At 39.6% G+C, this 15,662-nt stretch overlaps 1 protein-coding gene across 24 annotated transcripts in view; it reads right to left on the bottom strand.

The window, feature by feature from the left end:
• Window positions 1-15,662, bottom strand: part of itpr1b (inositol 1,4,5-trisphosphate receptor, type 1b) — a 227,391-nt gene that overhangs the window by 78,978 nt on the left and 132,751 nt on the right. The gene's annotated exons all lie outside the window — the stretch shown is intronic.

Genomic DNA, 15,662 nt, shown 5'->3' with positions numbered 1-15,662 from the left:
TAAATAAATAAAGACCCCACAGAGAGTCATAAATGTAAATGAAGCACTTTATGATTAAATGAATATATGGTATTTCCATTAAAGTGGACCGTAAACATATACATACACAAAGCCCTTTAATAAAGGGGTTATAAATAGTCTATGAGGAAGTTTAATAATGGTTAATAATTAGGTTGTAAATACTTTATAAACCATTCATAAAGTAAGTAGTTACAACACATAAAATGTATACTACTCATTGTTTTCTCCATTAGTTAGCATTACCATATTATCATATCTAATAAAATAATATATATATATATATATATATATATATATATATATATATATATATATATATATATTATTATTATTTTTTTTTTTTTTTTTAATGATTATTTGATTGGATGAATGTATAGTATTTCCAGTAAAGTGGACCGTGAACATATACATATACAAAGCTCCTTTATAAAGGGGTTATAAACAGTCTATGAGGAAGTCTAATAATGGTTAATAATTAGGTTGCAAATACTTTATAAACCATTAACTAAGTAAGTAGTTACAACAAATAAAACGTATCATACTCATTGTTTTCTCTATTAGTCAGCATTCACATAATATCATATCTAATAAAATAATATATAAAATTATAAATAGTCTATGAGGAAGTTTAATAATGGTTAATAATTAGGTTGTAAATTCTTTATAAACCATTAAAGTAAGTAAGTAGTTACAACACATAAAACATATTCTACTCTTTGTTTTCCCCATTAGTCAGAATTAACATAATATCATATTTAATAAAATAATATAGAATTTTTTTTTTTATGATTCTTTATGATTGGACAAATGTATAGAGTCGAGAAAATAGGAGAGATAGACAGAAATAGAGGGAGAGAAAGAAAGAGAGAGAGAGAGAGAGAGAAACGGGAGCTCAGATTAGATGGTTACGTGGTGTTTTTTTGTTTCTTTTTTTTCCTCCTCTGGTATATCCTGTCCTACTTTCCTCCTTTTCGATGCCCCCTTCAACAAATCCCTCCTTACATAACCACTATAATCAGCTGAGTAGCTGAGGGGACAGAGTGCATTGAAAAAGAGAAAGAGAGAGAAAGAGAGAGAGAGAAAGACAGAAAGAAAGAAAGAGAGAGAGAGAGAAACGAGAGAGCAAGTCTCTGGCGCACTCGCCGCTCTGGGCCAGGAAAAAGGAGGGAAAAAAGGCGTAGGAAAATCCTGCCCTACTTTCGCGAGCCAAACAGGCACGAAACGAGTGCGTGGTGTGTCAGAGCAGGGAGGGGAGGGTGAGAGGTGGGAGGCAGAGTTATCGCCCGGATTCTAGGGCAGTTTTGAAAGCCTGTTACATAACCAGCCTTCTTTTCAGGTTAAACTCACTCACACTCTCTCTCTCTCTCCGGGCTCTGGAGAATCCAGCACAGACGTACACTGCGGTGGAGAATGCGGGCTGAAGGGACGGGTTTAAAGAAAAAAAAAAAAGACACAGGCTGTTCCAAATCATTCCCGATCTCGATCCAACGCGCCATAAAACGAACACTAGTCTCTGTGACCGTCTGACCGTGACCGCATTTCGCTTTCCAAGGAAAGAAAACTCAATATCGGTCTCTTACAGGGAACCGGGTGAATAAGCCTTTAGAGAAAAAGGAGCATCAATGAAGTTAATTCAGCGAGGCATACAGTCAGAGATCAGAGATCGCTCAATCAGATTAGACTCTGCGCCGCGGATCAACAGACATTGCATAAGACACCACCAGTTAATAATGTTATTGAGTTCAATCCCGGCGAACTCGTGACCATCTCTGTGAGTAAACAACAACAACCACCCTCCATGACCAGCCATAGAGATGGAGTCAACTCCTCAGCGCCTGACCAGCAGATCAGCACAGCAGATCACGTCACAATGACCAAAAAAAAAAAAAAAAAACAACAGTTCAAAACAAGTACAAAATTACAAATGATTCAGTATTATTATCCATGAGTCACGCCAAGCTAATAATGCTAATAAAGCTAAAAAAAAAAGCCAGTTGAATAATAAAATAAATAAGCAGAGCTGAGACTATTATATATCAATGTCAACACTTATTGCCCAAGATCTGTGTTGTGTTCATTTCCAGATTCCTTACAGTCGTGTGGAAAACAAGCAGCTCAAAGGTCATGTTTTGTTGATTTAAATGAACAAATCATTTACTGAAGCTTACATATACACTGCCTGACCAAAATGCGGCACTGTGCATTCACTGTAGCATTGTTTCTATAAGCTTCTGCAATGCCATAATTTGGACCAATTTTTCATCAAGATCTTTGATGAAGCAGCATTGATGATGGTAGAGTCTGACCGCTTCACAAAGCAGCGCTTCTCCATCCAGCACATCCCAAAGATTCTTAATGAGGTTAAGATCTGGACTCTGGATTTTTAGCCGACACTCTAGGATTCTTCCTCACCTCATTGATCATTCTGCGCTGTGCTCTTGCAGTCATCTTTACAGGACTTTACCACGCCTATGGAGAGTAGATCGAGTAACAGTGCTGAACTTTCTCCATTTGTAGACTGTCTGTCTTACAGTGGGCACATGAATATCAAGGCTTATAGATATACTTTTGTAACCCTCTTTAGCTTCATGCAAATCAACAGCAAACTCAAAACTAAAGTGTGTGTGTTATTATTTTTTTTTTTTATCCATTCTCATCACATCCTGGCTCCAATTAGCTCTTAGAAAAGTCGTTAGCCTGGGGGTTCACATACTTTTTCTTGCAACTGTGTGTATGAAAGGTGCTATACTTAAAAAAAATTTAGTCCTCCTATAGGTATCGAATAGTAGCTTGTTGCTCTGTCGTCTGGAAGCTTAAAGGCAGGGCCAGGAAGCTTGATTTTTTTTATTTCTTTATCTTTAACATGTTCAGACCCATGGTCAGATCTTGATCTGTGAGCGTCTCATCCTTCCTGGGTGAAAGGGACACGGCTGTACGTACACTCTGCTCTCAATTAGTTAAAAAAAAGATCACAACAGCTAGCTGCTCACAGGATATGAACGTGTGTGTGCTGTGTTTATTAACAGCATCCAGTACTCAGACATGTACCTACTGAAAGTCTGCCCAGTGAGTGAAGGGTCACAGAGAGGCTCTGCAGATCACCTTAACAAGGGCTGCAAATGCTCTTAGCACGTATGACGCATATCGAGCCTACAACACCTTTTCAAGCAACCGGCACGTCTTTAAAATAAAACTGCAGGTCTTGCAGGTTTTCATGAACTCCAGGAAACGATTTAGCTTATTTCCCAAAATCCCCTGCTTATCTCCACCTGTCTGTAGAGTTGTCAATCCTTTGTACATGTGTCTAATCCTTTGGACTATCCCACTATCCTTCAATATGCTGTAAGAAAATATTTGTATTTGATTTTCTATCATTCTATTAATTTCTGATGTTTTAGGTTTTCATAATTGGTATTGATATATTTAGGCAGGTATTATAACCCCTGCCCCTCCCATCAAAATCCCACTTATTCTGAACTGACTTCAAAACTTCAAAGCCCTACCTTTTTATAGGAAACCTAGTTTTGCATGCGTACTTGCTAACTGCTAACAATAAATGAAAAAATAAAAGCCAGAGAAGAACAGGACTACTGTTATGCTAAGAAAGTGTACTTCAAACATTCACTGCTGGCCATATCAGCAGTTCTGAGAAAAGTGTTTCAGACATGGAGCGTGAAATTCTGTGTTAAATGGGCTATTTTTCATAGAAAAGCTAATTTTGCTCATTTGTTTACATTATAAGCCACAGCAACAATTCTGAATAGAGTTTTCAAATTTTCAGCAGGAGATGTATATATGTTTCATTACTACAAACAAACACATTTCTATTAATGTATTAACCCTTTCAGACCTGAATTATCTTCAGTGATAGAAAGATAATGTAAGAATGTTTTTGTCTGTAATGCACAGAACAGATGACTCTGTTATTCTACAATATAATCTAAATAGACAATAAATTTAATTAACTAAAATATTTAATTGTTTTTCCCCCAATGCATTGAAAGCCTGAGTGTAGTATTTCTATATTTTATATTGACCTTTTTATTTCATAAACCATCGCTATACAGTAAGAAAAAAAGCATGATTAAAAGGTGTTTTCAATCACCTAATTAAATCAGTAAAAATAGCCTTAACATTGCCTTAATGGCTCTAGTACTGCAGGTTTCCCAGTGATTTCCCAGGGGGCGTGGCCAAGCTACTGCTTTATTGGTTAAAAACTTGTTCACTGGCTGGTTCATGGTTTATCCTGATGGACAACAGCCCTCAATTAGGGTTTTGTGCAACACATTTTAAAAATATTTAAAAATAAAGAAATACATGATGTCCCGGTCTAAAGCGTTGCCACTAAGAGCGGGAGGTCGCCGGTTCGACAATACTGCATCAGCAGCTCAAAAAGAAGCGGTGTCTGACTTCACATGTATCGGAGGAAGCATGTGTTAGTCTTCACCCTCCTGGTGTGTTGGGGCATTACTAGTGATAGGGGGGGTCTTAATGTGTGGGTTGGGTAATTGGCCGTGTAACTTGGGGAGAAAATGGATAAAATTAGAAACAAAATATAAAAAATATATATATATATATGATTGAAGGTTTAATGGATCTTTAACAATGAATGAAATCCAGAAGACAGCAGATCTATTGTTATGGTAACAAGTTCATAATATTCATAATAAGGCAATTTTTTCTACTAATATTTGCTAATTACTTACTATAAATGAAAGCCAGAGAAGAGCATGACTATCATTATGCTAACATGTTCTCGCTAACTAGTTCCAATATTGATTATTAGTCAAAACGGCAATTTGGAGTGAACGACTCCAGGTGTGGAGCAGCTGGACCAGCATTGATAGATGGGTGTGGTGGTTGTTATCCTTAAACAAGTGCCTGCATATACAGGGAATCGGGTCAGGCAGTCAGTCACAGTCTCCTCTAGCTCTCTCTGTATCTCTCCACTGTCTCTGTCTATCTCTCTCTGATGCGCTTACCCCACCCTGACTATCTCACAGTCTCTCTCTCTCTCTCTCTCTCTCTCTCATCCTGGCTCCTGGCATCAACAAGGGGATGTTACATAAGATCTATTTATAAGCACTCGGCTCGCCTGCCTGGCTCACGGCGGCACAGAGCTAGCAGCCGCCGCTCCGTCAGCCCCGTAACCACGGGAACCTGCTCGCCGAGCCGAGGGATGCTGGTGGAGTGGGCGGATGTGCGGCATGTCCTTCGCACTGTAACTACATCCTGAATAACACAGCTGTCACTCAACACAGCCGGAGAGCGCGCTGGTGGCACCAGAATCTCTACAACACACACACACACTCCCACACACACTCACTCCCACACACACACACACACACTCATTTCATATCTACTGAAGCAGCTGAGGACCACACACACAAATACACACACCTCATAGATTAAGTCTACTGGTGTTATCTTACCACAGAATACTTGGAACCCAAATATTATATAAGCTACTTCTGGCAGAGTGGGCAGTGTGCCAAGTCCTGCTGGAAAATGAAATCCAGATCTTCATAAATGTTGTCAATGCACTGCACTGACTTTAGACTTGATAATAAAACACAGTGGATCAACACCAGCAGATGACAGACATGACTCTCCAAACCATCACTGATCATCAGTAAACTTTACATTTCATTTATAAAAAAAGGGAGCAGAGTCTGGAGGAAGAGTGGAGAGACACACAGTCTAAACTGCTCGAGGTCTAGTGTGAAGTTTCCACCAATCAGTGATGGTTTGAAGAAAAAAAAAATAGATCACTCTGTGTGTGTAATACATATATACACAAAATTAGTTTCACATTTTGAACTGAATTACTGAAAGTAAAAGTGATTCACACTCCCTTACTGTAGGGGGAGCTCACAAGCTAAACATACCAATTCTTGCATACGGCTGCTTTAAATAACTAATAAAAAAACTAACTTAACCCCTGCCAAACGTTAAAAATGAGGAGTTTCTTTGATTTTACCTAATTGAAAATTTCTGGAATATAATCAAGAGGAAGATGGATGATCACCAGTCATCAAACAACCAAGCTGAACTGCATAAAGTTATCCAAAAGCAGTGTGTAAGACTGGTGGAGGAGAACATGCCAAGATGCATTAGATGAAAACAGTGGTTAAAAAATCAGGGTTATTCCACCAAATACTGATTTTTGAACTATTAAAACTTTATTACATTAACTTTTTTTTTTTTTTTTTTTTTATGTCAGCCATTTCTCATTTTCTGCGAAAAAAAATGCTTTAGATGACAGTATTTTAATTTGAAATTTGGGAGAAATGTTGTGTGTATTTTATAAAATAAATCAGCAATGTTCATTTTACTCAAACATAAACCTATAAATAGCAAAAACTGGTCTCTTCATTTTTTACAGAGCTGTAGTAGCTGCGAGGAAGTTTTAAAGTCTCTGGCTTTAAAGGTTGTGTTGATCCTGGAGAAGATACTAAGATGAGCAGCGGTGTTACCGGACACAGGGTCTGAGAGACCGAAGCGTGCTTTATGAGCGCTGTCAGAGATACCGTGAAGCGCACTCTAAACCCGTGACATTTAAATTGGCGAAACGCAGAATCGCAGAGAGTAGAAGTAAATAAGGCTGCAGCCAGCATTGGACAGGATCCGTTCTCTCTGATTACTCTACTACCTCTCTCGCCCACAATCCCCCTCTCCCTCTCTCCTTCTCTCTCTTTTTTCCTCTCCCTCACTCTCATGCCAGCTGGACCAGAGCATTCTCACCTGTTCCCCTTCATTTGGTAATGGAGGGAGTGAGGAGAGGGGCTTTAAAGTGTGCAGCTTTAAAGAGTTTGCAGGGCCTTGCGAGGGAAAGTCCTTGCTTGCCTATTACATAACACACACTTACACACACACACACACACACACACACACACACACACACACACACTCACAAAAACAACACACACACACTTTAAAACACACAGATAAGGTTTTATGAGAATGTGTGTGTGTAGTATGTTTGTGTGTATTCTCAAGGACGAATCTGACCATTTTAAAGTCCAAGCAAGCGAGTGCGCTCCAACGCATGCATCTGTGTGTGTGTGTTTCTGTGTGTGTGTGTTTCTGTGTGTGTGTGTTTGTCTTTATCTAACCATCACACACATGGGCGCTGGCCAATGCCAGTCTGTTTCTGGAGAAGTTATGTAGGTCAGAAGCTAATGTTTAATGGTATGCGTGCGCAAGGGTGGCAGGCAACAGGTGCAGCCCGCGACCCGAAACCTCTGTGCAACCCGACCCGACTCCAGAAGCGCTGCTGCGAGGAAGAGGAGGAGTCATCTTCTTCTTCTTCTTCTTCGCTGTGGTCTCGTCCGCCACGGTGACACGAAGCTGAAAAATTACATAACGCTCAGCTCAGCGTGCGCTTCACAGAAAAATGCTGACACAGAGCTGTCCTTAGCATTACCGCTAACTTTTACTGATTCTTCTCGATGGCTGAACTTCTTTAGAACTTGTTTATGCTGACTGGTGCAGAACCAGTGGAAGGAGAACCCAAGATGTCCTCAATTAGAGAACCTGCAGCACGAAAACGCACAAAAAACGAGGTCGTAACCACAGCCCTGACAGCAGAGGGATGTAGTACACTCTTGACTTCTTGTGGTTCCAGAATGAACCTCAGTCAGACAGCTCTCCTCAACCCTACTGACCCCAATCACCCATATCCCCCCCCCCTCCCCCACACTAGAACACACACACACACAGTAGATATCCCAGCTGCTCTGTCATACAATTCTACTTTATATATATATATACTTTTCTTAGGAAACGCCAAGCCTGCAGGCATGTGTCCCAAGCAACAAACCAGATGACAAGTGGGCGGAGAACAACTTCCAAATATACATGCGCCATTTTGCAACCACACCCCAAAACTAAAAAACAAATAAACCAAACAAACCAAACAAAAAACCCTAAAGAGTTTGCTCACAAAATTCTTTAGACTGAACACAAATGATCCAGCATCCAAAGACAACTGCACCAAAAGACATGACTCAGACATGGCTCAGTTACAGCTCAGATGTGGTTCAGTTATGGCTCAGATATGGCTCAAATACGGCTCAGTTATAGCTCAGATATAGCTTGGATATGGCTGAGTTATAGCTCAGATATGGCTCAGTTATAGCTCAGATATAGCTCAATTATAGCTCAGATATGGCCCAGTTATAGCTCAGATATAGCTCAATTATGGCCCAGTTATAGCTCAGATATAGCTCAATTATGGCCCAGTTATAGCTCAGATATAGCTCAGATATGGCTCAGTTATGGCTCAGATATAGCTCAGATATGGCTCAGTTATGGCTCAGTTATGGCTCAGATATGGCTCAGTTATGGCTCAGTTATGGCTCAGTTATGGCTCAGTTATGGCTCAGATATGGCTCAGATATGTCTCTTACACTGTGACAACATTTCTTGATGAAAGGACCAATTTTACATTGACTTCCATTGAAAGTTTACAAGGTTTTTTCTCTCTCCTGTAAAGTTGCTGTTTTGGAGATAAGTGTTTTTCATTGGACAGCGTCGATATGTTAATTTCGTTTTTTTTTTTCTGAAAATTATCTACCCCTTATGCAAACCACTAGGTACAGGTTTTCTAATGCCAGCGGGATTTTGGCCACCTTTGGTTCTTGCATAATAAGCAGACAATGCCTAAACCCAACCCATCACATGGTGCTGTAACAGGAACCTGCCACTTCCTTTTCGAGGGATTTGCTTACATGTCTAATCAGTAATCAATCTGTCTTTTTATTCATGTTGTATTCGTGCGAAAGAAATTTGCCACTGAGCTTTCATGGACACAGTTTTCAATGGGATGTGTGGTGAGGATGTCAGCTAGTGGTTGTGAAAATAGTTTATAACACTGAGCAGCAGCAGAGGTGCATTAGTTTATAGCTGTAGCAATAATCTGGGTAACAAATCAGGTTAAACTGCACCTGAACAGCCGTTAAGCACAAACTTGAGGAGTGTATATGATAGCTGGGTCGGATCGAGGTCAGATCAAGTTCTCAACACAAACTAACCGCTCTAGAGTTGGTTTGGGACTGGACCGAGACACTACCTCTCGTGGGTTTCTATGCAGTGGTTTTGGTCCGCACCCAAGTGTGATTTCTTTCTTTCTTTTTCTTTTTTTTTTTGCTGAAGTGAACCGCACCAAGAGTGCAAATGAACCAGAGTCCGTTTTAACCAGACTAAATAGTGCTGGTGTGAAAACACCCTGAGTGAGAGAGAGATACACACACACACACACACACACACATGCACAAACACACTGTGAGACACTGCGATGGAGATACTGCAGTTTGCTGCCCACTCTCTGTAGCTGCCAGGAGAGAGTGGGCGATTGCTTCCGTCACGGGTCATCCAGAACTCCAGCTTTATCACATCTCTGCTTCTCCTACACCCCCCTCCTTCCTCCTAGCGCTTTTTTCTCTCTCTCGCTCATATTTTTCCTTTCTCATCTTCTTTCTTTCTAATATTAGTCAGCACTGAGTGGATTCTGCCTCATCTCTCTCTCTCTCTCGTTTTCTCTGGTCATGAAAATCTGGCCCACAGATATGGGCTTCTGGCCAATTACAGCATCGTATTTCACAGTGAGCTAGCATTTACAGTAGGTTTGCGGTGCTTGTCTTTAATTTATAGGCTAATTAAAGTTCAACATTTATTATAAAAATAGTTACAGACACAGATAAAGTCTTGTGTCTTGTACTCTGGGTTTATTTTGCTCATTTTAGTCAACTAACACCCGAATCCTGGGTAATGCGGCCTTGCCATCAGCAGCCGGAGTATATTGGCTGACACAGGCACCTGTTGTGTGACAACACCAAAGCCGGGGATCTGGTACTTTTCATTAGTGATGCTGAACTGGCAGCGGTTCTGAAGTTGTGATATCTGACACAGAGCTTAGATCGGGCCCAAAAAATCCAGCCCAGCCCGACCCGCCCCTTCTCTTCCCATAAACTGTCATTATGAGCCTGAGCCTGATTTAAACCCGACATTTTTTTTGTAAGTAGAGCATGAAACTGAGCTTTTTAAAAACATTTTCAGCTGTTTGAATGCGAGAAATCTTTTTAAAATGAGGAAAATTAACATTGCAACACTTAAGAAGCATAAACATATTATTTAAGAAAAATGTTAATTATTAAGTCAAGTGCGTAATGCGGACAAGTGGAGGAGCTTACGAGCCCTAGAGCTGCGGGATTTATTCTGACTTGTGAAACTTTTTTTTAGAAACACAGTTTGATTTGTTACTTTGCTATATTGTTATTATCATGCCATAGCTTTATACAAAATGAAAAAAGCATAAAAAAAGATGACTACGTCACAGATCATTTTCTTGAGCCCCGCCCAAGAACCCGAGTCCGGGTCGGGCATCGGGTCGGTTTCAAAGGAGGAGTGCACTTATCCTGGACGTCCTAGTCTTAGGAACTTTGCAACTAATGTAAGATTTCCTAATAAGTGGTTGTTTTAATTGACTTAACTTAATTGGGCAAAAAAAGGAATCTTTACTATACAAATACTATATCAAAAACGCAGCTCTTTAAACCTAAACCTAAAGTTCAAAGGCTCTCACAGCTGACACACACAGCTGTCGAGTAGTGTAGCAACATCCATTATAAGACACCAATAAAGGCCTTGGGACAAAACATCTGAGTTTCAGTTGTGGTAAGAAGACAACAGAACTCCATGTTCAGTGAGCAAACAAGGCAATAAACTAACCTGAATCATACACTTCAGGGAAGGCCCTACAGCAAGTTCCTCAAACCCACAAGTCACACCACAAGTGGAGTTCTCCAAGAGATCTGCATGGGAATGTTAAAAAATCCCAAACCAGAACTGTAGAGAGCAGTCATGAAGAGGCCCAACTGGTACGAGACAATTTGAAACCCCATTCCAATTTGTGTCTGAGACAAGTAGGTAAAACAGTGTGGTTCTCAACACCAAGGACATGGAGAAGCGACCATTGGTTTTTAAGAAGAACAGTCATTTTAAGTTATTTCTCAAGCTCACAAGGATTGAGAAGACAAGACCTTAAGGGAAGTCTCTGAACAAAATCTTGCTAACTGGTCTGAATGGGAAAGCTTTTTAAGCTTCAAAGTTTCAAAAGTGAAGCCTTAACAAGACGGGTAGACAGCTGCCATGATTGGGCCAACCGGTTTGAGTCAATTTGGAACCCCAACCCAACTTAAATATGAGACAAAGAGAGGGTCATTGTGTTTCTGAAGACCAAGACCATCACAAATTTACAGGGGTTAAACAATGAAACTAAGAAGTATTAAGAGCAGAGTGTGAAGGTTCAATTAGCAGGGTAAGAGCACAGTTGTGCTCAAAATATTGCAATGCACACAACATTTTGGGTGACATACCAGAGTTCAAAAGAGGACAAATTGTTGGTGCACGTCTTGCTGGAGCATCTGTGACCAAGACAGCAAGTCTTTGTGATGCATCAAGAGCCACGGTATCCAGGGTAATGTCAGCATACCACCAAGAAGGACCAACCACATCCAACAGGATTAACTGTGGACGCTGTAAGAGGAAGCTGTCTGAAAGGGATGTTCTGGTGCTAACCCGGATTGTATCCAAAAAAAAAAAAACATAAAACCACGGCTGCTTAAATCACGGCAGAATTCAATGTGCACCTCAACTCTCCTGTTTCCACCAGAACTGCCCGTCAGAAATATAAATTATTGTGGTCTAAAACGAGGTGTTTCAGTTTCATTGTCCAACCCCTGTACTTGTGTCCCAAGTCCTTTACAAATTACCAAGGATCCTCAGGGGTCCAACAGTAGCAGTTTCTTGAACCAAGGTATCAAACCCACAACCCTGTCAATAACCCGGTAAGCTATTACAGCCCTAAAAAGGACGGAGAACAGATGTATGAGAAATTGCGATGTGTTTTAACGTACAGCCACAGGACTGTCCTGCATCCTCTGGCAGCCGCAATGTTTCTCAAAGTGAATTCTCAAACTTTCAGCTGGAACATGACTACATCAAAGTAGTTAAGACACAAGAACTGTTCTTAGAATTTGAGGTTTTGTAACCTAACGTAGGCTGTGGAATGCAACACCAAGCAAAAACAGCAGAAGAGCGCACAAGAACCTATGCTGAGAAACCGCAAAACCACTTCTTCAAAATCAAACTTGAGGGTGATACTTTATCTCTATCAGGTTCCACCTCTAATTGGTTAAAATATCAAACCCCTGGTTTTAAACAGTGAGCAAAATTTAGAAACCTGCCTCTGCTGAACAAAAAACGTTGTTCCTGTATGTTGTACGTTACAAGGCCTGGTTTTCTACTGAAAAGTCGCCTTCAGTCCTGAATAGAACATTCTTTACAAGATACTTTACTAACTTTTAAGACCAAAAGAATGGAAAAGGAATTGGGCTGTCCTGCATTCTCTAGAAACAGCAAGGATTTCACAGTGACTCATCAAAATATTAAGGTCTTCCTTGTTGAAAATTCATAGAGTAAACCATCTTTGGTGTTTTAGCTGTATTAAAAGAATACATCAAGGTCGTTAACATGAGAAAACGGTTCTAAGAATTTGAGATTTTGGAACTTATCTTTGGCCGTGGAAGGAAATGCCAAGGCAAAAACAGTAGAAACTGAAAGACCACTTCTTCAAAATCAGCTTCAAAACTCAAGGGTGATACTTTATCTCTATCTTATATTTTGTCAGACATCATCAGGCTCCACCCCTAATTGGTTAAAAATATCAACCCCTTAGTCTTAAACCGTGAGCAAAATTAAGAACTTTGCCTCTGCTGAGCAAAAAACTCTTGTTCCTGTATGTTGTATGTTACAAGGCATGGTTTTCTGCTGAAAAGACTTCTTCAGTCCTGAATAGAACATTCTTCACAAGATACCTTACAGCATTGGGCTGTCCAGCATCCTCTAGAAACAGCAAGGATTTCACAGTGAATCTTCAAAATTCATCAAGTGAACCATTTTTGGTTTTTAGCTGTATGAAATAAATACATTAAGGTGGTTAAGATTTAAAAACATTTTTTAGAATGTGAGCTTTTTGAACTTATTATTGGCCGTGGAAGGCAATACCAAGGCGAAAACAGCAGAAACTGCAAGACCACTTCTTCAAAATCAACTTCAAACCTCAAGGGAGATGCTTCCTCTCTGATATTTTATCAGGTCCCATCAGGATCCACCTCTTATAGGTTAAAATATCAAAACCCTTGCCTCTGCTGAGAAAACCCCTGTTCCTATACATTGTACGTTAGACGGCCTGGTTTTCTCCTGAAAATACTTCTTTGGTCCTGAATAGAACATTCTTCACAAGATCTCTTAAGACCAGAAGAATGGAAAACGCATTGTGCTGTCCTGCATCCTCTGGAAACAGCAAGGATTTCACAGTGAATCATCAAAATGTTAAAGTTAACATGTAAAAATTCTAAGAAATTTGGAAGGTTTTGGAACTTATCGTTGGCCATGGAAGGCAAAGCCAAAGCAAAAACTGCAGAAAAGTGTATATATAAAAAAATCCTCTACTGAGAAATTGCAAGATCACTTCTCAAGTGGTCCAACTCAAATCCAACTCAAGAGAGATACTATATATCTAATATTTAGTCAGGCTCGATCAGGCTCCACCTCCAATTTCTAATTGATTAAAATATCAACCCCCTTGTTTTAAACAGTGAGCAAAATTTAGAACTCTGGCTCTGCTGAGAAAAAAAAATAAATCTTTGTTTCTGTCCATTACAAGGCCTGGTTTTCTACTGAAAAGTCTTCTTCAGTCCTGAATAGAAAGTTCTTCACAAGATTAGAATAGTTTACTAACTTTTAAGACCAAAAGAATGGAAAACGCATTGGGCTGTCCAGCATCCTCTAGAAACAGCAAGGATTTCACAGTGACTCATTAAAATGTTGAGGTCTTTCTTGTTGAAAATTCATCATGGGAACCATCTTTGGTGTTTAAGCTGTATGAAAAGAAAACATCAAGGTAGTTAACATATGAAAACTGGGCTTCAAATTAGTTTTTTTTTAAACTTATCCTTGGAAACTGCAAGACCACTTCTTCAAAATCACCTTCAAAACTCAAGGGAAATGCTTTGTCTCTGATATTTAATCAGGCCTTATCAACTGATTAAAAATATCAACCCCTTGTTTTAAACAGTGAGCAAAATTTAGATATCTGCCTCTGCTGAGAAAAAAAAAACCTTGTTCCTGTACTTTGTACGTTAGAAGGCCTGGTTTTCTGCTAAAAATCTTCTTCAGTCCTGAATAGAACATTCTTCATAAGATACTTTATGAACTCTCAAGACCAAAAGAATGGAAAACGCATTGGGCTGTTCTGCATTCTCTAGAAACAGTAAGGATTTCACAGTGACTCATTAAAGTATTAAGGTCTTTCTTGTTGAAAATTCATCATGGGAAACATCTTTGGTGTTTTAGCTGTATGAAAAGAATACATCAAGGAATTTAACATATGAAAACTGGGCTTCAAATTTGTTTTTTTCGAACTTATCGTTGGACGTAGAGGGGCGTAGAAGCAAATTCTGCCAAAGCAAAAACAGCAGAAACTGCAAGACCACTTCTTCAAAATCCACTTCAAAACTCAAGGGAGATGCTTCATCTCTGATAATATTTTATCAGGCCATATCAAGCTCCACCTCTAACTGATCAAAATATATATCAAACCGTTGGTCTTAAACAGCAAGCGATTAAAAGAAATGTGCCACTGTTGTTAAAAACTATTCTTGTATGTTTCTATTCCTGGTTTTCTACTGAAACAGCTTCTTCATTCTTATACTTTATAACAAAAAAGAAGAAGAAGAAAGAACGTATAAGAGCTTAAAACGCATATTTATATACAACCATGGGTCTTAATGCAAGGATCTCACAGTGAACCGTCAGACTTAAAGATCGTCATCAACTTATGACTCGAGAACTGTTCTGAGGACTTGCAGTTTGGAACCTAACTTGGGCTGTGAAAGACATTGCCAAGCAACAACAGGAATACACAAGACCGCTCAAAAAAAAAAGAAAAACATATACTGAGAAACCACAAGACCACTTCTTTAAAATCAAATGACTGTGATATCTCTATTCTTTTATAGAGAATATAAAAGATCTATTTTGTAAAAAACACATCAAACCTCGGGTCTCAAACAGCAAGCAATTAAAATAACTGGTCACAGCTGTGAAAAATAACTATTCTTGATCGTTGACTAAGTCTGTTTTTCTGTTAAAAGGTTTCCACTTAAAGTATGAAAAAGCAGATGTGGTCTGATAAGCTCTGATTAAAGAGATAAGAACGTCAGTAGTATAAATTATAGCTACAAGAGTACGTGTGCCTGAGGCGTTGCGTCGGAAAGTCAGTAAGCCTGCAGCAGATAAGCGGCAGCAGCCTTTTTCCACAGTAACACCTGCAGAGTTACAGATGCTTCAGGCAAAACTATAAGCAAATCAGGTCTTTCATTTCATAACAGGGTTTCAGTATCATCTCGCTATTATAAAACACGGGACAGACCTTCACCGCCAGATCACAAGGGTCAACGCACTTCTGGACTGAATGTGCAAAGTGAGTGTTGGCTGGGGACGAACTGTATCTGTCTGGAAGGGATTAGGCCAAGGACTGTTAGCATTTAGCATTTCAAGAGACATTGGCTGGTCCG

This window comes from Astyanax mexicanus, chromosome 24 (genome assembly GCF_023375975.1).
Source record: "Astyanax mexicanus isolate ESR-SI-001 chromosome 24, AstMex3_surface, whole genome shotgun sequence".
NCBI lineage: Eukaryota > Metazoa > Chordata > Actinopteri > Characiformes > Acestrorhamphidae > Astyanax > Astyanax mexicanus.
Note: the sequence above shows the minus strand (reverse complement) of the source record. Positions and strands in the feature narration are given on the sequence as shown.